The sequence below is a fragment of the Dipodomys merriami genome, unplaced genomic scaffold (assembly GCF_024711535.1).
Source record: "Dipodomys merriami isolate MVZ:Mamm:240054 unplaced genomic scaffold, mDipMer1.0.p SCAF_104, whole genome shotgun sequence".
In the NCBI taxonomy this organism is placed as follows: Eukaryota; Metazoa; Chordata; class Mammalia; order Rodentia; family Heteromyidae; genus Dipodomys; species Dipodomys merriami.
This window is the reverse complement of record NW_027202316.1, coordinates 471,983-494,238: the sequence shown is the minus strand read 5'-3', so window position 1 is coordinate 494,238 and position 22,256 is coordinate 471,983. Positions and strand designations below refer to the sequence as shown.

The window sequence follows — 22,256 nt, the reverse complement described above, 5'->3', positions numbered from 1 at the left end:
AAATTAATAAAATTTAAAAGAATTAAAAAAATAAAGTGATGTTGGTATGCCGATGATATCTCCTTGCCAACAACCCCCCTCCCCCAATATACCTTTCCCTACATTCAAGTGTAAGCTCCAGAAATTGCCCTGTATCATTTAGTGATTCCTTTGAATTCTCACCCTGCTATATGATTTCTGCATTCAACCAGATAATATACCCAGGAAGAAAATATCATGTAATTTTGAAGCAGCATTGAGACCATAAAGAATAAAGTTACCATGGCATTCAAATTGGGAAAATAGAGAAAACCACCTAGAATCTTACATTAGAGGCTTTTGAAACCTGTGAATGGATATTAAGTCTCAACCTCTCTTTCCTTCCATCATTCCCACAGCATACCCCAGGGAGGGCAAAGCTAAGCTTCTGAGACCATCTGTCACCCAACAGTGACTGAGAACTAGATCACAAGCCATCACAGAGCACTCAAGCCAAAGGATCTCTCACAGCTCAACCGTTCTCTCACAAACCTTTAGGATACTTTTCATTCAGTAAACATTTCCTGAATGTCCCATGCACATAGAACAACCCGATACACAAACACATAGTAAATTTTATACTAGCAATAAACTTACAATTGGCTGGGATCAAAGACTGGAGTCCCTCAATGTTAATCTCATTGTAAAGCTGTTAATATAAACAAGTAGCAATGTGCTTATTTGGCTGCTTCTCCAACAAGTGAAGAATGATTAACCTGGACTACTGCTTCATGCTTCTAAATTCTAGCTCCTCAGGAGGCTGAGATCTGAGGATCATGGTTCAAAGCAAGCCCAGGCATGGAAGTCCTTGTGACTCTATCTCCAATTAACCACCAGAAAACTAGAAGTGGTGCTGTGCCTCAAAGTGGTAGAGTACCTGAGTTCAAGCCCCAAGACCCAATTAAAAAAAATGTAATCTGCCAATCTTTTCCTAAAGGACACACACACACACACACACACACACACACACACACACACACACACACACACACACACACACACACACACACACACACACACACACACACACACACACACACACACACACACACACACACACACACACACACACACACACACACACACACACCACCTTTCCCCAGAGCAGCTTTGCACCTAGAGGAAGGTGCTTAACTTGACTATTGGGTTTAGAAGTGGGGTTGCCGGAAGAAGGGGATGCTTGAATTAGGTAAGGTTATCAAGGCAGAATATTGGTGATTGTATAAGAGGAAGAGATCAAAAGACATCCAGTCAGGCTTCCTAGGGACCACTGGAAAGTTCCAGAAGACTCAAAGAATTACTTTGGCCCCAGAGAAAGAAGGGCGTGTGGGGATAAAGAAACTGGTGGGATCTGGGTTCAGGTCTGCCTCCAGCTTCAGGATGCATAATTAGAACAGAGGTTGCCCCTGATGTACAGGAAGGATAAATAGCACATGTATACACTCAGCCACAGCAGCACCCCCAACCTTGAGAGAGCAAAAGGCCCTGGGAGAGGCAGGAGACCCAAGGGCCCAGATTTGCTCTGCTTCCAGAGTGAACTCATTAGACTCAGCTTTGGGGTTGGCTGTATGTGCTGCTTGGCTTCAAAGAGGTGGGCGCAGCTCAGCCACTCAAGCATCAGGATAAAGCACAGCAGCCTGGAAAGAGCCAAGATACGATCAAGTTTCCACAGCTCAAGTTTCCATAGTTCACTGAAACCCTTGATAGCTACTAGGAAAATAATATGCAATTATATCCTAGAGACATAAATGACTGAGGCCATGGTGCTCTCTGCCGAGATAACCACATGTGTAGGAGCCCCCCCCCCCCAACCTGGCCCTCCCTTGGTGTGGTCAGACATGCCTGCTTCACCCACAGAAGCTGGGGCAGGGGGAGGGAGAAAGAAGCAGGATGGTCGAGGATGGGGACACGGGGCACAGATGTGGGGCTTGACCCAGAAATGCCTCTGTCCTCTGGAGCCCTGGTCTTCCGGTGGGCATGTTGTGCATATGTAGGGCCTGTCTGTGAGCAGGAGGCGGGGCTGTCATGAAGACTTCTGCTCTCCTCCTCTGGGGGCTCCTGATGTCCAGGACACTGGGATACAGCAGAGTGACACCAAGACGGTGACAGGACACCAGGACCTCTGACCTGACACAAACTCTGGCCTACAACCTGAAGCTCTCCCCTGACACAATGACCTGGGGCAGGATGGGTCTTAAGCCTTGAGAGATATTCTAAATGCCTGGGAGAAGGATCTCAGAACCCGATTTAGGATGCAGAATGACTTTGCTGGTTTTAGCTTCTCTTCTGAGATAGTCACACTGCCAGCTGTGGCCCTCTAAGTCTCCTCCTATGTAGAAGGTATTTAGTAAATGATCACCTCTGGCTTGTCAATGTCAAACAGGAATCCTACAAAGTGCTAGTTTTAAGAACACAAGAGGAGAAAGCTGTGGTGAATTGGTCACATACAGGAATGGTTGTTGGTGACGGTAGTACATGTTAGTGATTACTAGGGTGTTTTAGTAGTGTCTATTCACTTTTCATTGGATAAGCAGTAGAAGGAAAGAAATCACTGGAAGGAAGGGTTGTGGATGACATACTCTTGTATAATACCCTAGCATATGTGGATAGTGTCTTAGAAAGGAGAAGGATTATGGGTGTTTATGCCTATTTATATATTTCCAACTGAATCGGATTAAAGAGAGTAGACCCGGATATATTAAAGAGAGTAGACCGTGTCATATTTGTAATACATTATTCAGGAATAAACCAAAAGTTTCAAGACAAAAAAAAAAAGCAGAAGGCGGGCCAGGTGCTGGTGGTTTAAGCCTGCAATCCAAGTTACTCAAGAGGCTGAGAGTTGAGGACTGTGGTTCAAAGCCAGCCCAGGCAGGAAAGTCGGTGAGACACTTGTCTCCAATTAAGCACAGAAAAAGCCAGAAGTGGCACTGTGGCTCAAAGTAGGAGAGCACTAGCCTTGAGCAAAAATCAAGAAAAGCACCCAGGGCCTGAGTCCAAGCAGAAAGGTGGGATTAGAAAGTGTATACTAGAGACAGTGTGTAAATGTTAGTTCCAATGGAGATCTGCATACAGGGCTCAGATAAATGGCTTTTCAGGACAACAGCTGTGGGAGGGAGACAGAAATCCACCTATCCCACTCTCCAAATATACACCAGGACAACACCTCCCATTTCCATATGTCTTTCTCTCTATGGCATCTTAGAGTCTACAATGAAGCTTTTTCTTTTCCCCAACCATTCCACCATAAAAGCCATTACTAAGGAACTAGTGCATGGGGACATGAACTGCTGTACCAGGAGCTGCCGAGCCTGTAAGAAAAGAAGAGTGGAAGGTGGAAAAGTAGCCCAGCCAAATACCAATAACCAGAAATAATGACCAGAAAGGGAATGAGGTCAGCCTCTAGCAGAGGGCTCTTTGCAAAGTACAAGTTGGTATAATTCATTATCCTGGAACAATTGAGCTAGACAAGATCTATACACTTAGAGCCATACTCATCCTCTTTTTAGTTCTTTATTTTTTATGCTGGGAGTGATTTCTAATCTGGCTGATAATCTGATGAACTAGCTCAAAGAAGAAAGATCTAACAGCTTGTCACTGCCCACAGCCAATTTCAATAATCTCCTACCTACTGGAAAGTTCCAAGTGGTGCAAAGTGCAATGATACACCAGGCAGGTGGCTTATGGCTGTAATCCTAGCTACGCTGGAGGCTGAGATCCTCAGATCTCAGTTTCAAGACAGGACAGGCAGAAAAAACTGCAAGACTCTTATCTCCAATTTACTAGCAAAAAGATGAATGTGGAGGTGTGGCTCTAATGGCAGAACAACAGCCTTAGTAAAAAAGTAAGCAAGAACATGAGGCTTTGAGTTCAAGATCCAGTTTTGGCAAGTACATGCACAAGCACATTTACACACACACACACACACATACACATACATAAAGGGTGATTATAACACCTGAGATTGCTTGACATATCATGCAATCACAGGAAATCCAGCTTGAATGAAGTAAATCCTTCATAAACATCCCAGAAAACTGGAACAGAGAAAAAGGAGAGAATCTCAGCAACATCCATTCTCTCCCTCCAAAGTAAAAATATAATAAAACAGCAGAATCTCAGGTTGGTTCAAGTGGAAGTAGATGTAAGCCTCAGTTTACCAAGGCTTTTAGGGAAGTGCAAACCAACTGGTAACAGGATTCATTACTCCAGTTCTTTTCATTTAGAACTGACTGTACTTTATCCTGGTCTATATGCCAGCAGGGAACTTCTGCATTCTTGAAGGAATTATGGAACAAAAATAATGAGATTTTAGGAGGAGCAATGAAATAACCAAGTGGATCTCTAGGTGATTCTAGGAGGGTATCTGAATTAAAAACCTGAGTAGAAATTACAAAATGATTAACAATAACATCAACAGCACTGGCCAATCTGATGCATTTGGGGCACTCCATTGGATTACATTTATCTACCTCAACACCATGAAGTGTACAGCTCAGACCACCTGTGGTTGAGAAAAGTAAAAGCTGAGGAGGGGGGGAGATCACTGAATTACCCCAATCGCCCATCTGGTATACTCAGAAAGAGATTTGAACCCTTATTAAGCTTTGACTTCAAAGACTCCTTCTTTCCCTATTTCCCCAAATCCAATCAATCAGCAAATCCTTTAGGGTTCGCTCTTATCGATGCTTGGTTGTGAACATCAGGAGCAAATGTCCACCCCTCCTGACCTAGCATCAACACATGAAATGTGTTGTAGGGGAGGGCTGAACTGTTTTCAAATGGCATTTTCACAGCAAGCACACTGCTTCATTGACTGATTGATCTAGCAGAGACCATGGTGTTTACCTGGGTAGGCCTCAAAGACAGAAATTCACAGTTCACACTGGTCAGGGCCTCTTCCTGCTGGCTATATTAGCTAATCTATCACCCTCTTGGTCACTCTGGGAGTGAAGAATTCTCAGGGAAATCTGACTGCCTCTTTCTCTCCCCTAAGATCCATTAGCTTTGTTTCCCACTCAATTCAAATGCCCAGCTCCCAGCAGAGGTGGCACAGGACCTTTCAGACTTCCTTACACTGCCTGCAGAATTCCATGGGCATGTTATCTTCCTTAATACTCAGATCAGTAGTGAACTCCTTCCTCTAAAAACAAACACTGTAAGCATACATTTAGTATATTTAATTACTGCTGTCTTTTAACAGGTTTTCCTCCAATTCAGCACTCACTCCCATGCTCCTCACAAAGAGTCCTCTGACCAAAGAATATACAATATAATCAGAGTGACTGTCACATGGCTGACTGGATGGGTGGATAGATGATGAATAGATGATGCATGATGGATGGATGGATGGATGGATGGATGGACGGATAGATGATGAATAGATGGTGCATGATGGATTGATGGAGTGTTATATAGCTCAAATGAAATATTTATATGGATTTTAAGTATACAATTCCTTCAGCCAGACCCAGAGGTAGCTCACACTTATGATTTTTGCTACTTAGGAGGCTGAAATCTGGAGAATCCCAGTTCAAAGCAAGCATAGGCAGAGAAGTGTAGGAGATGCCTTCTCCCAAAATAACCAGCAAAAAGCTTGGCTAAAGGCATGACTCAAGTGGTGGAGCACCAAGGTATTTACAGTGAGGTCCAAGCCCTAAGTACTGCTAAAACACAGGATATGCTTCCCAATTCCTTTTTCTTGTTTTTTTTTTTTCTTCATCCCTACCCCTATCTCGGAGGGCCTGGAATAGTAAGGCCTTATGCATGCTAGGTTTGCGCATTATCATCACCTACAACCCCAACACCTAGAGGAAATAAAGCATTTTCAGAACGGAGGGGAGGTTTCTAGAACAGGTTCAGGTGAGGAATGGAACTGAGAAAGCACTGACCATAAATGAAGGCCAGATGTGGTAACAACACCCCCACTCCTTGGCTAAAGCTTTGCTTCGATGAGATTTGATTCAACTTACTGTAAAAGCGACACACACCAGAATAAATGGGATTCAGTGGCTGACAGAATTGTTTCTCTGCTGCTGACCACCTTCCATTCTAAGTATAACTGCTTGAATGTGTGTAGATGTGTGCATCTGACACACTCAGCACCAATTTATCACCTAGCATATGGAAAAAAGAGTCTCATTCCCCCTAGTCAGAAATGGTTAATAAGTCAGTGGTGACTTCCATAAGTGGTCATAGAAAGAACTAGGCCGTGAATCTACTGGAAAAGTCTGGGCCACAGTGAGGCAGCACAGATCAGGGTGGTCAAGAGTCATGGAGAAACCATCCTTACCAAGTCTTATTGGAATTCACTTCTTGCTCAGCCAAAATATATGCAATCTGCCCAAAACCCTTCAACTGGCTCTACCTCCCAAGCCATAGGATTCCTGAAGGGCCCAGGGCAAAGCCACCTGTCAGTACACATTTCAGTTAAAGAGCCCAAACACACACATACACACACACACACACACAATTTGGAAATGTATTACACTTCAAAATTAAGGCTAACACACACACACACACACACACATTATTTGGAAATGCATTACATTTCAAAATCAAGGCTAATTGTGTGTAGTAGCCTGGAAAAAAATAGTTCACATAGGACTTGACTTCATAGCCATCAAACCCCAGAACCCTAAACTCTGGCAATTTCAAACTGAAAATGAAAAGGTTCAGAGAAAGGAAGGAAGGAAGGAAGGAAGGAAGGAAGGAAGGAAGGAAGGAAGGAAGGAAGGAAGGAAGGAAGGAAGGAAGGAAGGAAGGAAGGAAGGAAGGAAGGAAGGAAGGAAGGAAGGAAGGAAGGAAGGAAGGGTGAACGGTTGGTATGGGGCTGTGACTTTTGAGAAGGCTGCTTGGGGATACTCAGCTTATCAACAGCCCAGGGATGCAGCTTAAGCCACCTGATGCAACAGCCAGAGAGAAGGTAAACAAAAGGCATGTCATTATATAAGAGAAGAATGTGGCTGGGTTAGGACACAAATCTCCACAGACAAACTGGGTAAAGATTTTGGGACCCAGGTGCTGGTGGCTTATGCTTGTAATCCTAACTACCTAGGAAGGTGAAGTTTGAGAATCACAGCTCAAAGCCAGCCTAGAACAGAAAAGTCCATGAGACTCTTAGCTCCAATTAACAAATAAAAAGCCACGAGCGGGAAGTAAAGGTATACCTCAAATGGTAGAGTACCAGCCTTGAAAGGAAAAAGTTCAAGCCCCAGTGGCAACCCAAAATAATTAATTAATTTAATCAAGTACACAAGTATCTCCAGCCTTCTGCTGCAATATTTTGGGGACACTAACCAAGTACCAATTATCCCTTATTACCCAGCTAGCCAAGAGGACTTGAGAGACTGAGAAAGAGGTGTGTGGCCCTTAAGTCACTGCCTCTATTCTATACATGTCTTTCTTTTCTGACTCTGGCCACTAAGTAAGCCAGGCTGGCCCAGTTACCCACCCTCCTCCACCCATCTTACTCTTCTTATCCTCTAAAGGCGGCTATCAACTCAGTCACCAGCACTCAGAATCCAAACCTTGTTAGAAAAATAAGACTCAAACTCACCAGTCACCACTTCTCCCTGCCACCATCATGTAGGTAAATAAGAGAAAGAAACAGGAAGGCTGAAATTGCAAAGCATTTAGGGAGTGTTAGGAAGACAATGAATGGCCTTGTAGGAGTGAAGGAAACTGGGGAGGAAATGTGGAGAGCCTAAGGAAAATAAATCAACACAAAGGGCAAAGAACCCCAGGAAAATTAAGTGAACACAAAGAGCAAAGCCTCCTAGTGGGAATCTTCCACGTGGGAATCCTCCTTCTAGGCTCAGAAGAATGAAAACAAAAACAAAGCTTACACCTGCTGCAGAAGTCTAGATGTTCTGATATCATACAACTGCTCTCACTTCTTAGGGAGAACAAAGCAGGGGTTCTCATCTAGGCAGGAGGGGGGAGAGGGTTGGGAGCTCCCCCAGTGGACAATCTGGACAGGGTAGACACATTTTTGGTTATCCCAACACAATGGGCAAAGCCCTCCCCAGGAAGAGGGGAGGGGAACTTTTTGGTTATAAAGCTTGAAATGTCAATAGCATTGAGACCCAGACTTTGTGAAATAAGAGGGCCAATTTCAAGGGCAGTTCTGTAAGTAGAGAAAGAACATTACTAGAAACCTGAACAACCCCCCTCCCCTGTCCCCGGGGTAAGCCACCCTGCCTAACACACTCTGTATTCATCTATAGTCTAAAACAACAGCAACACCATGGGGCCTATGCTGTTGCTTTCACCAGGACTCGGTGGCCTGTAATCTTAGCTATTCAGGAGGCTGAGATCTGAGGATCCCTGTTCAAAGCCAGCCTGGACAGGAAAGTCCATGAGACTCTTTATCTCCAATTAACCACCAAAAAGCCAGAAGTGGAAGTGTGACTCAACTGGTGAGCACCAGTGAAAAAGCTAAGAGAGAACTTAGCCCTGAGTTCAAGCCCCAGTACCGGTACAAAAAGAATAAGAAAAAAATGAGAAAATAAAAAAAATCATTTTTCATGGCAATAGTTCTCCTTTTGATTAACTAAGTTATACTCTGGCTCACATGCCAGAGTACATCTATCCTGGGCTAGGCTGAGGGACACCTGTCCCCATGGGACGGGGAAGGCCAAGGCCATCTGCAGTATGGCACATCCAAAGACAAGTCAGGTCTGCAGAGCTCTGCCTTGGTGGCAACAAGTAGCCCTTGGTTTCCATGGCAACCACAGGCCCAGCCCTCACAACCAAGAGCATTCATTTCTTCTGTGTGTGTGTGTGTGTGTTTAATGGTGCTGGGGACAGAAGCCAAGGTGGCATGCAACTTGAGCAACTCCCTCAGCTGAACTAGGACAAATGCATCTTCTTTTTTTTTTTTATTTTATTTGTGAACATACTGTACAGAGGGGTTACAATTACATGGGCATAAATGCATCTTCTTGATCCTCCAGCTTCAGCTTCTTGAATAGCTGGGATTACAGGTGCTAACAACCACAAATGCCCACTGAGCATTTCTATCAGCATGCAGGAATGAAGATCCTCCCCAGAAGCTACTACAGTAAAAGTCTGACTCAAGCATCTTAGTCTCTGAGGCTGGCAAGTCCAGGAAAACCAACAAGAGAAGCAATCAACCAGTACATGCAGACATCAGGACGTAGAGGAGGGAAACGGTAGCAGAAAAAAGAATCAACAGAATTGGCTTTAGGCTCAGATCTGTTCTCCAAATACCCCTGAGACGTTCAACCTCCAAACCCTAGATAAAAGGAGATTATGTGCAGACTCTCCTGTGGCTTCCAAATTGAATGAGGGTTAAAGGGTTCCTGCCCAGGGGAAGAATCAACCCCATGCTGGTTCTCCAAACCATGTGCTAGTGCTTACCCACCCACCATCCCTCCAAATACTGCTCTTTTGTGCAGAAATACAGTTCTCCCTGGAGTGGATCAAGTACCAAGTTTCCAGCATTTTCATTTTTTCTTCTTTTTTGTAGGTTGTGGGGCTTGAACTCTGGGCCTGGGTGCTGTCCCTCAGCTCTTCAGCTCAAGGCGAGTGCTCTACCACTTGAGCCATAGTGCCATTTCCAGTTTTCCGGTGGTTTATTGGAGATAAGAGTCTCACGAACTGTCCTGCCTGGGCTGGCTTTGAACCATGATCCTTAGATCTCAGTCTCCTGAGTAGCTGGGATTATAGTCGCCAGCCACCAGCACCCAGCATTTCCAGCATTTTCAACTGAGGAAAACTTTTGTTCCTAGGGAAATAAGGAGGTCAGGTCTGGCCGGTGCCATATTGGCCACATGGTGGATGGTAGAGTCTGGCATCTTGTCTTCATGCTGGGAGAAGGAACCCCCCCCCCCCACCTTCATCTGCCTCCCAGGTAATGCCCGGACCCCTGGAGGCAGGGGCAGGCACTTGGCTGATAGGCTACTGAATCTGTCAGTCTAGTGCCTGGGACTGGGAATTCCCTGAGGATCTGCCTCATGTGCTGACCTATTTAGGCCCTGACCAGCCTAGCCGCTGGATCCATGCAACGAGTGTCTCTGTAATTGTGTCCTCTGTCCTGTCTCCTGGCTTGTCTCCAGTTATCATGGAGTCCCAATTCAGCTCTCCACTGGCGCTGAATTGGCTTGTTGGTATTGTTTTTGTTCTCTTTCCACTTTAGTATGTTTCCTAGCTGTGTTAGGAGTATTTGCATGCTGCAGGCCTTTGTAACAACTGACAGCCTGCAGCCTATTAACTGTATAATAAAGACTCCAAGATGTGGCTTCTGGAATGATTTAACTTACAACACTTCATTATTAACTTTTACAACTAAAATAGCCCAAACTGTAGCCTCAATTCTTAAAGTTGTGGTTCCAATAATAATTTCACTCCATTTCTGGAAGCCAGTGTTAGGGGAAGTAGGGGAGGAAATGGAGCCTCAGAAACCTTGAGCAGCATCTCCTATTTATACATATGACTAATTCTCCACTCACCACTATGTTAGAATTCCTGTGCCCACACGTACTTCCCCTCCTACTCTACTCTCCCATCACCCCTCTGCCCTACCCCCTCCGCCCTCCTTGACTTGAGGACAGTGACAAAACTGCTCAAATTATCCATGCACTAACTTTGCAAAACATCAGAAGAGACACAGGCCATTAATTTAATCATAGATTGTGAGAACTGAAGCCTGGCAGGCTTCATTTGTGGTTATGATAGGTAGGTCATGACAGCTAATACTCACACAGCTTAAATTATGCTCAGAACTGACTCAGCAGAGCAATTTGTGTGCATGCTGCACATGACCTGGCTTTGCTTCGCCTGCAAACACAACGCTGATATACTGGAAGGCTTGGGGATGGGTAAAGTCCAAGGTCACACTGGAACTCTGGATGGAGGGCTGGCTTTCACATCCTTATGTTTTGGACAATGCTGAAGTTAGAAACCCTTGGCTTGCTTCTTTAGATAAAGGGGTTCAAGTCCTGACTGGCTGAAATGCCTAACTGAATCACATAACACAGCACTGTGGCTACTAGCAAAAGAGATTTTCCAGGGTCTCTGCAAATCTCTTAATTAAAATCACATATATGGTAACTGCTCGGCATAAAATAGGAAAAGGAAGGCATGGCAGAGTAAATTTCTGAAGATCTACAAAGTTCTAAACTAGCACACAGATTTAAAGTACAGTAACTAAGTAATTCTGCACCACCACAGTGAAAAGCATGTCCTTGGTTTCTGATCCCTCCAGGAGGGTGATGTTTGGGCCTAGCACACTGCTGTGTTCCATAAGCAGACAGAAAAATCAGGAGGATCTCGGTTTCAGGTCAGCCTAGGCCAAAAAGATGTTGAGATCCCACCTCAACAGAAAATTCAGCAGGGAGCAGCAGTGTGCACCTTGCCAGCCCAGGACCAGCAGTCCATTCACGCCAGCAGGGATGAAAAGTGAGACCCTATCTCAAAAAAATAACTACAGAAAATATAGAGAACTAAGGGCCTGGGTCACATGGTAGTGTGTCTGCCTTGCAACACAAAGCTCTGACTTCAAACTTGAACATACAAGAAAAAAATACTGCCTTAAAAGAGGCATTTTTTTAAAGTTAAGCAAATGACTGACACTGCTACTGCTTCAACCTTTAGAAATAGTGACTTTTACAGATTAAACCAACAGTATGTGGTCTACAGGAAACAGCTATGTCTTTCTTATTTCAATATTGTCACAGAGTCACTATAAAGTTGGTAAAAAAAAGTATAGGTTCCTAGAACTTCCTGGATTATTAAAAAGTTAAAAAAAAAAAAAGAGGGGCCTACTATGTGGCTTTATGGTACAGTGCTTGCTTAGCATGTATGAAGTCCTGGGTTCAATTCCTCAGTACCACATAAACAAAAAGAGCCAGAAATGGTGCTGTGGCTTAAGTGGTAGAGTGCTAGCCTTGAGCAAAAACAACTCAGGGACAGTGCCCAGGCCCTGAGTTCAAGCCTAAGAACTGGCAAAAAGAAAAAAAAAAAAGGAAAGAAAGAAAAGATACACTGCTGCTCACATCTATGATTCTAGCTGCTAAGGAGGCTGAGAGCTGAGAATTGAGGTCTGGAGCCAGCAGTAGCAGACAAATCCCAAGCAATATCACAAGGTTCTGAGTTTAAATCCCAGCATGGTATTAAACACACACACACACACACCACATATCAAGCCATACATTAGTCATTAAGATCAAGTGTGTGCACAGAGTGAGATCAGGAGGATATTTTTAGGAGAGGATCACAGAGGCGCAACATCTATGTACATCTGGTCATATAAAATAATATTTATCAAAATGAACTCCAGGAAAAGTGGGTTTTTTCCCCTTTGTTGCGGTTTTTGTTTTCTCTTCCTCTTGTCTTGTTCATTTATCTGTCTTTGGGAGGGTAAGGTGGAGCACAGAAATGGAGGGTGTTCACAAAGGATGAACAAAGGCAGCAGCAGTATTCACTACACAATGTTGAAAATGGACTATTCAACTTGTGGGTGGGGACTATAGGGAAAAGTGGGAGAATGTGTGAAGCCTGAACAAAATATAATATAGCCATTTTAGGTTTCGATTCCATCCTGTTAAGGCACGATATCTGAAACTCCAGGAACTGTAGCAGCAACTCCCCTTGAGCCCAAATACCAGGAACAATCCCCTTTATGGTTAATTCCACTAACTACAGCTAAGTTCCAAGTGTTCCTGCAAGATAAAGACCACTTGGTCGCAGCTCAGATCATTGCTTTAGCCAATCATTTTGAAGAGCATCAGCCCCATGAACCAGCCAACCCCAATTCTGGTTGATTCCTGCACTGGTTAAACTAATCATCTTTTAGAATTATTTTATTATTTTCCCGCGGTGTGAAATAATTTGCTAAGTGATGCTATGATGTATAGAATGTCCCTGAAACCCTATAAAAACCCTGCTGAAGGAAGGGTCACAGCTCTCAACTCTCACCCGCTGCGTTGGTGATGGTTGTGAGTCCAGGCTGGAGCTTGTAATAAATGACTCTCGTGTGCAAGGAATATCGGCTCCTTGGTGGTCTCTGGGGATCCTTATCTGGGCATAAGATCTGCAAGGGAAGGGATGACATTGTCAAAAAAGGAATGCACTCATTACCTGACTTATATAACTCTGACCCCTCTGTACATCACTTTTACAATAACAATATTTAAAAAAACCAAAACCCAGTGTATAGTTTGTGAAAGTTTCTCCTCTGCTCACTCCACTGCAGGTTTTACCATTTATTTATTTGTTTATTGTGCCAGTAGTGGGGCTTTAATCAGGTCCCAGGCCCTGCCGCCTTGGGTTGGTGCTCTAACCCTTGAGAGCCACACCTCCACTTTAGGTTTTTGATGTTTAATTGTAGATAAGGGTTACTTGGCCTCTCCTGCTTGTGCTGGCCTCAAACCTTGGTCCTCTTGAACAGTTAGAATTATAGGCATGAGCAGCCACGTCAGGCCTAATGATGTTTTAAATAACTAGTCTGAACCTACAAAATTAGCGTCATCATGTCACATCTTCCTTAAGCATGCAAGCCCTAGCCTAGTAGACAGAAGCCAAACTGAATGTGCCCAGCTGTTGCAAGCACCTTCTGCTCTGCAAGGCAGCCAGATTGAACAATTCTCAACCTTTTCCAAATTCAACAGGAAGTCTGCTAAGCCAAGCTATCTGCTTGGATGGCTGGGGGCACTCAAATCTGGTTGCTTGCGCTTTGGTAACAAAGCTGAATGGACCTACTGTCTCAGCAAAGGCAGGGGTGGGAGGCCTGTGCAGGCTGAGGCCTGGGGAGCTGTCCAGGGCCCTGGGCTGGCCCTGCGGGGACCTGCCCTGCTGGAGGAAAGTCCTTTGGCAATAAGCCAGGGCTGCTCCTGAAACCAAAGGCCCCTGACCCTCCTGACCAACTTCCATGGGCGACAGGATCAGTGGGAGGGGAGGCCCTGGAGACAGAGCCCCCCCCCCATGTGGTCAGCCACACTTGCACTCTGTGCATGCTCCCGCCCTTGGCTCTGAGGGACTTTCCTGGCTCCAACCCAGCCCCAGACAGGAGGCATCAATTCCTCAGCCCTGGAAGCCAACCCAGGGCCACAGGGGCGGCGCTCTCAGCTCCAGCTCCACGACCCCGAGCGCTGCTGCCTGGTCCTGCGGGGCGCGCCGGCGGGGCCACGCCTCCCGCCCGGGTCACCGCGAGCCCCCGCCACCTGGGTCCGGGCGAGTGCCCAGGAGGCGGGAGTTTGCGGGGATCGCAGCTGTCCACCGCGCCCCCTGCGCCTCCCCCTCGCCCCCCCCCGCCCCATCCACCGAGCCGGCCCGGAACGCGCTCCCGGGCGCTGCTCCGCTCCACACGACCCGGAGCCCGGCCCAGGTCCCCGCCGGCCGCGTCCGGAGCAGCTGCCCGGGCTCCGGACTCCGCCGTCCCGACGTCCCGCGAGCCAGTCCCGGTGCACACGTCTCGCTGGGTCCCCGGCCCTGCGCCCCGGCCCGGGACGCCGCACCCCCACTCCCGCCCTCGGCGCCCAGACTTCCCCCCAGTCCGGAGCTCGGCGGGCGCGTCCCGGTCGTCGTCCCCTAGTCCAGGGAGGCGGCGGGGCGTCGGATAGGGGAACTGGGGGAGGGGCGGGAGGTTCCAGGCCCGCTCTGGCCCAGACCTCCTCCCCGCCGGCTCCGCAGCGCGTGCCCGGCTCTGTCCCCAGCCTGTTCTCCCTGGAGCCTCCTGCCTGCCACCCCCACCGGCCCAGCCGGCCCTGCGGCTCCGCTCGCACTCACTCTGCGGGTCGGGCGGCGCCGCCGCTCTCACCTCCGCTTCCTCCCGCCTGCCCGCCGCAGGGTCCGCCTGCACCTGCGCAGAGCACCGCGCGCTCCCCAACGAACTCTCGCCAACCGCCGGCCCCAACCGCCCGCCCGGCGCTCGCGCCCCCGCCCGCCGCCCACCGCGCCGAGGGCGGGGTCCGACTTCCCCACGTCCCCACCTCACACAGAGGGAACGGCCACAGCCCGCGCCCAGACTGCGCGCACGCACCGAGGGCGCAGGGAGAAGGCCGGCCACCGGCCACCTCCGCCCCCGGGGCCGCCGGGGCCGCCAGCAGCGCCTGCAGCTCTGCACAGGCTTCCATTCAGCCTCGCACTCGGAGACGACTGCGGGGCTTCACTCAGCTCCTCCCCTTCGGCAGGGCAGAAACAACACAGAGCCGGTTGCCCTGCGTGTGCTCAGTCACTGGACGACCAGCATGTCTCTCCACCAAGCAGCCACCTGCTGAAGTTTGCACCTTGCATAGAAAGCCATGTGTCCCCCCACCTGCCCGGAACTGGATTTAGGATAAATTATTAAATTCAAAAGTGCTGTAAGTGTTTTGCTTGCTTTTGTGCTTCCACTGAAATGTTCTAAGCAAGGGAATCTGCTGGTCACTTTTGTTGCTAAGGCTGACTATACTATTGGGCAGAGAATGGATTAAGGCAGAGACAAAAATGCTTGTGGGAAGGACAGTGCTTTCTTCAGCCTGGGTCTGCCCTAGCAACAACCCATAGACTGGGTGGCTTAACCAACATAAATCTATAACTCACAGAAAGTTATTGTAGTAAAGCGAGGCTGGAAATAATGAAAAGCTGTCCTGCCTCAACTGAAGGAAGGGCTGGGACAATGAGAGAAATTCAAATGAGGTCCAGGAGATAGCCATGTGGGTTGGGGAGAGGCACAAATGAGCAAGTATTTATCTTTCTGGGTTGGTCAAAGGAACACTGAACTCGGTCTGCTTTCTTGGCGCCTGAAGGCCAACATACTTACACCTACATCTGCCCCCAAGTCAGTGACCTGCACAGGAAATGAAAAGGATGACACCATTCTTGTTAGACTCCTGGTCCTCTTTGTGGCACCATTATCCTGAATTCATCCCCAACACATTCCCATCATCTGCCTCCAAACAGAAAATTATTCTGTGTACTATCTCCACCCCTTCTCTCTAGTCCTTTCACTCTACTTTTGAACAGAATGTGTTTTTACCCAGTCCTGTACCCATTGTCTAATCCGCCTGTTCAAGGGCCAGTGGCCAAGGAAATTGCACTCATAGTTTGACAGGAAGGGTGACATTCATCAACATGCACTGTACTCATAAACTCGTATGCTAAACTGAAACCCCTCACATAACTACTTAAAAGTAGTAATAGAGTCTACAAATTGTAATTACATAACTTTAAAAGCAAATACAAAACATAAGAATCCTTCCAACCTGACAATGAATGCCAACAAGTAGACTGACCATCCAGTCTTATCAGGGAAATGATGCAGAATCTTTCAAGGGCCATGTATTGGAGGGGACAGGATGGAAATCCCACTTGTACTTGTAGCCATGAGACCTTGACATTTTTTGGACTTTGTCTTTTCTTCTGAGATTTAAGATGAGGGATGCTGGGATCAGAATGCTTCTTTCAGACAGTGCTGAGCACATACTAAATGCCCAACAGATGGAGCCAATGGGAAAATGTGTTTATAATGGCTATTAATGTATTGTAGGATAATCCAGGTAAAAATCTCAGTACTCCTTATTCATTATGTCTCTTGTAAAAAGTATAGAAGTAACTTGTGGGCAAGGACAGGAGGAGGAAACTGGAGGAAAGTGAAGGGAATAGTGACATTGTCCAAAAAAGGAAAATGTAGTCATGATCTGACTTATGAAATGGTCACACCTCTGTACAACAAACACCTTAATAATAACAATAATATTGTATGTTTTTCAAGTGTAAAAAATAGCAAAGGAAAAACAAAAACACTCCCCATCCCCATCTCCAGCTATAGTTCCTCACAATCAATACATTTAATCATCCTGGTTTGAATTCATTTAATGATGAAATGCCATGGTTTTGTGTATATGTTCTCATTTTATTTACTTCATCTATGAGCCCCATCTTTCTCAAGTCTGTGTTCTTGATCACATCATCAGATGTTTATTGCTGGATTTTCGGTTACCTGACTTTTCTGATCCCAGCATTTCTGTGATCTAACTTTTCTGTCATTATTCTCACCCTGTAGGTTTTTTAAAAAAATAACCCCCAGGCACAAGGAACATCCGTTCCACCAGACATGACAGGATGGACATATTTGGTCCTTCTAGGCTCTCTTAGACTGTCAGAGACCCATCTGTCTGCCTCAATACATATGATTCTTTAATGATGTTGTAAATGTCCCAATGGCCCTGGGCCAAAAAAAAGGCTCCCCATCCTTGCAAGAGTGCAAATTCTTCTTCCACTTTCTCCATTCTTTCTCTCCACAAACTTTAATGGGGTCTTATTCCGATGATTATCATTTAAAATTTCCAATCATCGAATTATTTTTTCTAATTACCTCTGTGGGGTGCTATATGTATCTCCTTGGTACCACATCCCTGAGTAACTAAGGGCTGGGTGGTCTAGTTACCTTTCACCTCTGGCTGTTCAGAGGTCCCTGATGGGGGTCTTGCAGCTCAACTCCTCCCTCTGCCACTTCTGCTTCCTTCCGGCCTTCTCAAACATAGCTCTCAAGGGCACTCCAAGGTCAACCTCCCATCTGTCAGCCTCTGTCTCAGAATCTGTTTCCTAGGAAAGCTGACCTGAGACATCAGCTCTTGTTTTATCAATGTAACCTCTTCTATTGCTGTGAGGTTAATGGTAGCACTTTCAAATTCATCCTTGACTGGCCCTGCTAACTATTTCATGATGACTTCTCTTCATTTTCTGAATCTCTTCAACCTAAGGCAGCATCCACTGAGTTCACTGCCCGTCCAATTTCAGTGCCAGTTATGGATTCATTCCCTTGTCCTTGTTTATTGGTGACCCTCAAAGAAATCTCTTAGTCCTCGGTTTTGTCAAGTCAGAGGGAGGTAGTGTGACCTAGGTCACTTGCATCCACTTGGGGTTGCTTTCCAAAGGTCTGCTATCCTGTAGTTATTTCTTCTAAGCCTAGAATTTGGGGCATGAGTGAGGAAAGTCAAGAGTAAGGAAAAATCACTAGGTTGGTTTTTTTATTTTTGCCTGAAGGCAGAATGCATAAATAGCATTTTATATCCTTGAGCACACACACACACACACACACACACACACACACACACACACACACACACACACACACAGAAGGAAAGCCTACTTTTAGAAAAATACACTATGGATTTGAATATAAGAAAGAGGTAGGTGGGGGGGGGGCTGGGAAGGTGGCTCAGTGGTAGAGCGCTTGCCTTGCATGCATGAGGCCCTGGGTTCGATTCCTCAGCACCACATAAGCAAAAAACTGGAAGTGGAGCTGTGGCTCAAGTAGTAGAGTGTTAGCCTTGAGCTGAAGAGCTAAGGGACAGCGCCCACGCCCAGAGTTCAGGCCCCACAAATGGACCACAAAAAAAAATTAAAAAAAAAAAGAGTTAGGTTACATGAATAGCATAGTTACATTATCTTAAATACTCATAATTGAGATAAGAATCTCTTCCATTGGCATATTCATTTATGGAAATTAGGAAAGTTTTGTAATACTTAGGAATGATAATTCTGTAGTTTATTCCAAAGAGACTAAGTATAAAGGAAAAGGATTTCAGCATACAGGCAGGCAGCATGTTGTGACTTTGTGGCTTTTTAATAAACAATAATGAACCACTGTAGACACTAACATTCCTTGTCCAAAATTTTACATCTGAAGACACAAAAATGAAGTAAAGAAAGGGTTTCTTTTATTGAAGTTCAGTTCCACAGCAACCCAAGGAAAGATGTTTCATTATACCCATTTTATAAATGAAACAGAACCCAACGATGGCGTTATCAAGTGACAGAATGGAAGTGAAGTCAGATTTCTCAGCTCCAAGCCAGTGACCCTCATGTTGCAATAGCGTCATACAGAAATCCACCCAGTCTCCAGGAGACTGCAGAGGTCTTCCAGCCAAAGACTGTCACATGACTAAACTGGACCTGGGGAAAGAATCTTTGCTGTCATAGGAGTGAAGCAGAATTGGCAAGTGATATAAGTGATTGCAGACGTACAGATTGCTGAACGTGAACTACTTTGATATTACTAGGTACATACTTAGTGTCATTTAGGAGCGGGGACTGTGCTTCAACAAGATCTGTCCTCTGCTGGATTTTAGTACATTCTATAGGAATGAACAAGGGAATTGCATGTATTTATTTACCGAAACTTCCTTTGAATAAGGCTGACCACCTTATTTGTGTGTGTAGGGGCTGGGCACTGTCCCTCAGGTTTTGTGCTCAAGACTAGCATTCTACCACTTGAGTCACAGCTCCACTTTCAGAGGGTTTTTTGGGTTTTTTTTGGGGGGGGTTGTTTTTGTTTTTGTTGGTCATGGGGCTTGAACTCTGGGCCTTGATGCTGTCCCTGCACTCTTCAGCGCAAGGCAAGTGCTCTAGGGCTTGAGCCACAGCGCCACTTCCTCAGAGGGATTTTTGGGTGGACTATTGGAGATAAGAGTCTCACTGACTGTGCTGCCCAGGCTGGCTTCCAACCACAATCCTCAGATCTTGGGCTCTTGAGTACCTAGGATTATAGGTATGATCCATGGGTGCCCAGCCACCTTACTTTTTGAGTAAAATAAACCACCACTGTGGTGACAGTTTTGTAAGAATCAGTGGGATGGGATGGGGTGTTCTGAAGGCTTGGTTATGAGTCTGTGCTGCTATTGAGAGCTTCTGAGAGGTGTGGCCTCATGGAAGGAAGTTAGGTAATTGGGGGCAAGCCCTGAGGGACCCCAAGCCGTCTATGTGTGTGCCTCTCTCTATCTCTGTCTCTCTGTCTGCCCTCTGTCTGTTTCTCTGTCTCTGTTTCTGTCTCTCTCTGTTTCTGTCTCTCTCTCAATCCTCTCTTGTTCTCAGCTGCCAAAAGGTAAACAGCTCTGTTCCTCTACTCCACACACAATTCTACAATCCCTGAAACAGTAAAAGCCAAGCACCATGGACAGAAGCCTCTGCACCCATGAGCCAAAATAAACCTGTTCTCACTTTAACTCACTCATCTCAGGTACGTTGTCACAGCCACATAAAGCTGACAGAAATGTTAGGTATAGATGTATGTAAAGGCGAAAGATCTCTGATTATACTGCTCCTTGGCCTCTGCTTTCAGTGACATATATGAAAGCTATCTCAGAGTTAATAAATGACTTTAAATCTGAATTAACTACTCCACAGAATTTTATATCATCAATTAGTTAAAATGTTCTTCTTTATTATCAGTAATGATCCAATGAACATCTTTGCATATACAGCTTAAACATTTTTCTATTATTTTGTTTCATATTCCCTATTTTTTCAAAAAATATCCTAAATTGGTTTGGGCTTTAGCTCAGTGATAGAGAACTTGTATAGCATGAGAGCCCCAGGTTCAATATCCAGTACCAAAACATTAAAATGTTATTTTAAAAAACCTTCAGTGCTGGGTACCGGTGGCTCACACTTGTAATCCTTGCTACTCAGGAGGCTGAGATTTGAGGATCATGGTTCAAAGCCAGCCTGGGCAGAACAGTCTGTGAGAATCCTATCTCCAATTAACTACCAGAAAACTGGAAGGGGTGCTGTGGCTCAAATGGTACAGTGATAGCCTGGAGCAGAAGAGCTCAGGGAGAGCACCCAGGTGCAGAGCTCAAGCCCCACACCAACAAAAACAAGAACAACAAAAGAAAGAAAACCTTTGGGGCAGGGAAGGTGGCTTAGTGGTAGAGTGTTTGCCTAGCCTGCAGGAAGCCATGAGTTCGATTCCTCCATACCACATAAACAGAAAAGGCTGGAAATGGCACTGTGACTCAAGTGGTAGGGTGCTAGCTTGAGCAAAAAAGTTCAGAGAGCCAGGCGCTGGTGGCTCATGCCTGTAATCCTAGCTACTCAGGAGGCTGAGATCTGAGGATCGCGGTTCAAAGCCAGCAAGCGCAGGAGAGACCGTGAGACTCCTATCTCCAATAAACCACTAGAAAACCGGAAGTGGCACTGTAGCTTAAGTGGTAGAGCGCTCACCTTGAGCTGAAGAGCTGAGGGACAGCGCCCAGGCCCAGAGTTCAAGCCCCACGACCGACAAAAAAAAAAAAAAAAAAAAAAAGTTCAGAGACAGTGCCCAAGCCCTGAGTTCAAGCCCCCTGGCAAAAACAGCAACAACAACAAGAAGAAAGCCCTCTGGAATGATATTGTTGAATCAAAAAGTGGATGTGTTGGATATGTTGGTACATATCACAAAATTGTCTTCTTGAAATACTGTAGCAATTTCTAAATTCCCATTGCACATTTTAGGCCAATATTTCCTGTCAGTTATTTTATTAATTTCTAAAACTTTAAAAGACACCCCCTATCTACAAATGTTTCCAAGCACTGGCTAACACTCATTCCTTTCCAGTCCTAGGCCAGCCTGTCCCTTACGGCTTTAACTCTTTGGTTTTTCAGCATGATTCCATACTTTGGCTACATTGGTCTCCCACACAGGTATAATCATTCTCAGTGCACCCATATAATGAAAGGTTAAACAGCTCTGAACAGAAGTCTGTCTGGATATCACTTGCCAAATAAAAAAATATATACTCAAGAACATCAAAGCTCTGTATATGAATTGTGTTCGTTTTACTTCTTTCCTTTGTAACTGAAATAATGGGCACATATTTTCCTTGAAAATTGAAAACATTGTTTATAACACTTTGGCCATGAGCCTTTCTGGACATATCATCTTTCCTTTCAGTCTTCTCACTTCCTATTTAAGTGTCTGTCATTCCAGTGGCACTTGGCAAATAAGCCAATGCAACCATCTCCCCCATGAAAACCACAAATTCATCCAGAGCTTGAGGTACTTCTTTTGGGGGGGGTCCAGTCGTGGGGCCTGAACTCTGGGCCTGGTAGCTGTCCCTCAGCTCTTCAGCTCAAGGCTAGTGCTCTACCACTTGAGCCACACCGCCACCTCCGGCTTTTTTCTTTTTGCTTAATGTGGTGCTGAGGAATCGAACCCAGGGCCTCAGGCATGCAAGGCAAGCACTCTTCCACTGATCCATCTTCCCAGCCCCAGCTTGAGGTACTTCTTGTGCAATGCTATGTGATTCATAAAAACCCAAAAGCATTTACAAAAAAAAAAAAAAAAAAAAAGATTATATGCGTGGATGGTGGCTTGCCTGTCTGCCTACCTTAAACATTCTGCATGACTGAGTTGTCTCCCTTTGCTCTCAGAATAGAACAGCTACAGGTACACATTTGAATGGCATTTGTCTTGAGGAGGCAACTGTTCTGGGCAGGCCTCATCTCCCAACTTCCTTTCTCTGTTGAGTGCA

General features: G+C 45.7%; 2 long non-coding RNA genes across 2 annotated transcripts in view; one reads left to right on the top strand and one right to left on the bottom strand.

The window, feature by feature from the left end:
• The window catches only part of LOC138810811 (uncharacterized), a 31,800-nt gene extending 16,902 nt beyond the window's left edge, over positions 1-14,898 (bottom strand). The window contains exons 1-2 of the long non-coding RNA XR_011367244.1: positions 14,767-14,898; positions 12,958-13,072 (exon numbers count right to left, since the gene is read on the bottom strand). This is a non-coding gene — a long non-coding RNA (uncharacterized lncRNA). The remainder of the gene's footprint in view (positions 1-12,957; positions 13,073-14,766) is intronic.
• A 4,681-nt stretch (positions 14,899-19,579) lies between these two features.
• LOC138810807 (uncharacterized) lies at positions 19,580-20,644 on the top strand. The gene is made up of 2 exons (XR_011367242.1): positions 19,580-19,981; positions 20,434-20,644. It is a non-coding gene; the product is annotated as an uncharacterized lncRNA (long non-coding RNA).
• The last annotated feature ends 1,612 nt before the right edge of the window (positions 20,645-22,256 follow it).